The following is a 759-nucleotide window of genomic DNA, read 5'->3' as shown; positions in this document are numbered from 1 at the left end:
AAATAGAACATTTTGATTTATGAATTATAATAAAAAATTTTCTCTCAGGACACTGGAGTAAGCAAGTGGTCACTGGAGATATTTCCAGACTTAATACAGAGGAAGAAATTCACCAAAATCTATGTGGAAAGTCAGTTCAAGCGATCTCTCCAATAGGCATTTCAGAGGGAAGCTTTTCCAACAGTCCTCAGTCAGCAAAGGAATGTAAGGGATGCTAAGACCAAGAGCCAGGCAATCTGAGATGATATCTCAACTCTCCCAACCTTGTATAAACCTCTTAATTTATCTGAGACTTTATTTTCTCATGTACAAAATAAAATCTTAATCTACACTCTGATTGTGAGGATTTCAAGGAAATATTTCATATATGTCAGATATAATTATATAAAGTAGACAGAGCTTATGTTTTACATCAAGGAGCTATAAACATATTCTTAGACTCTGACATTAAATCCTTAAGTGCTTTCCGGCTATATTCCTAGAGAGTACATTTTTCTCTATCTTGTGTAGCCCTGCTTTTTGTTATCATTGTCTTCATTTTTAGCCTTAAAAGTGTTGCATAGTTCAACCTGATGGAGTTTCATTAAGTCATTAACATACCCTGGCGGTCATTAGTTCACCAGCTAGTTTGCTAGTTAGTTTACTAGTTGCATTGTGAGTTTTCAGTAGTCCTTTGCCTCTATCTTATCGAATAGTGATTAAAGATGTGCAGTTGGATCTTGGAATGTATGTTCGTGCTCAGGTAATTTATCTTGGATA

At 35.0% G+C, this 759-nt stretch overlaps 1 protein-coding gene across 1 annotated transcript in view; it reads left to right on the top strand.

Moving 5' to 3' along the window:
• The window catches only part of KCNQ5 (potassium voltage-gated channel subfamily Q member 5), a 451,205-nt gene that overhangs the window by 389,516 nt on the left and 60,930 nt on the right, over positions 1–759 (top strand). The gene's annotated exons all lie outside the window — the stretch shown is intronic.

Source organism: Pteropus alecto, unplaced genomic scaffold (genome assembly GCF_000325575.1).
Source record: "Pteropus alecto unplaced genomic scaffold, ASM32557v1 scaffold7, whole genome shotgun sequence".
NCBI lineage: Eukaryota > Metazoa > Chordata > Mammalia > Chiroptera > Pteropodidae > Pteropus > Pteropus alecto.
The sequence above is the reverse complement of the archived record's forward strand: the minus strand, read 5'-3'. Positions and strand labels throughout refer to the sequence as shown.